Raw genomic sequence first — 1,372 nt, forward strand, 5'->3', positions numbered from 1 at the left:
CAGTCGGTGTTTTTGTGAATGCATGAAGAACTGAGGACAGTCGGGTGGTTCAGTGTTTTTGTGAATTCATGAGGAGCTGAGGACAGTCGGGTGGTTTGGTGTTTCTGGGGTGTTCAGGAACTGAGGACAGTTTTTGTGATTTCATGAAGAGCTTAGGACAGTTGGGTGGTTTGGTGTTTCTGGGATGTTCAGGAGTTGAGTACAGTTGGCTGGTTCATGTGTTTCTGTGAATTCATGAAGAACTGAGGACATTCAAATGGTTTGGTGTCTCAGTGAATTCATGAAGAATTGAGGACAGTTGGGTGGTTTGGTGCTTCTGGGGTGTTCAGAAGTTGAGGACAGTTGGCTGGTTCATGTGTTTCTGTGAATTCATGAAGAACTGAGGACAATCAGGTGGTTTGGTGTTTCTGGGGTGTTCAGGAGCTGAGGACAGTCGGTGTTTTTGTGAATTCATGATGAGCTGAGGACAGTTGGGTGATTTGTGTATTTCTGCTGCTTTTTACCCCACTGCTTCCTTGTAGGACTGAGGCCAGTTCCAAATCTCACCCCAAACCCCACCAGTTAATGGGATCCCGTGCATCCAAACCCTCCTGGTGCTGTCCAAGAGACACSAGCCAGCTCTCTGCTGATGGGAATGCCAAAGCACTTCCAAGAAAGATGTCATGACAGATGACAACTGTTACCCCTCAGAGACTGAAAAATTCTGGTGTGGGCACATTTCTGGGTGTAACTGTGGATGAGTATTTAGGACACTCCCGCAGTTTACCCTAAAGGTACAACCCTGCAAACTGCTGCCCATTCTGGCTCCACTCCAGAGAAACACTCAAATATCTGTGAGCTCAGAAGTCTCTTCACGTGCTTCAAGTGAGCATCTTCAACAGGACAAGAAAGGCAAGAGGGAGGCAGCTTTGCATGCAGTGCCCTGGAGAAAAGATTTCCCTTCCTGGAACGGGCAGTCCCTGGGCAGCAATAAATCCACACGCTAAAAAATAAAGCAATTCCTAAAATAAACAACCGGGGCTACAACAAGTACAATGGGCAATTAGTGTGAATAATTGGGTGTAACTGCAGGCAGGGAGAAGCTGCGAGGCCAGATGTGCGTGCTGAGCTCAACATGGGTTTTACAGGATCTGATCCAGTCAGTTCAACATCTGGAAGGAGAAGAAACACCGAGTGACAGAGCTGCGACACTGAAAATGGCACAGATTGCTGTGAAAATGGCACACATTGCTGTGAAAATGGCACAGATTGCTGTGAAAATGGCACGGATTGCTGTGAAAATGGTACAGATTGCTGTGAAAATGGTACAGATTGCTGTGAAAATGGCACAGATTATTGTGAAAATGGCACAGATTGCTGTGAAAATGGCACA

At 46.6% G+C, this 1,372-nt stretch overlaps 1 protein-coding gene and 1 long non-coding RNA gene across 2 annotated transcripts in view; one reads left to right on the forward strand and one right to left on the reverse strand.

Moving 5' to 3' along the window:
• LOC130577840 (potassium voltage-gated channel subfamily KQT member 1-like) overlaps positions 1 to 1,372 on the forward strand; it is a 279,642-nt gene that overhangs the window by 272,358 nt on the left and 5,912 nt on the right. The window lies entirely within an intron of this gene.
• The window catches only part of LOC130577819 (uncharacterized), a 3,821-nt gene continuing 2,721 nt past the window's right edge, over positions 273 to 1,372 (reverse strand). The window contains exon 2 of the long non-coding RNA XR_008965809.1: positions 273 to 1,151. This is a non-coding gene — a long non-coding RNA (uncharacterized LOC130577819). The remainder of the gene's footprint in view (positions 1,152 to 1,372) is intronic.

This window comes from Malurus melanocephalus, unplaced genomic scaffold (genome assembly GCF_030028575.1).
Source record: "Malurus melanocephalus ecotype Western Australia unplaced genomic scaffold, MMel_1.1 scaffold_197, whole genome shotgun sequence".
Lineage (NCBI taxonomy): Eukaryota > Metazoa > Chordata > Aves > Passeriformes > Maluridae > Malurus > Malurus melanocephalus.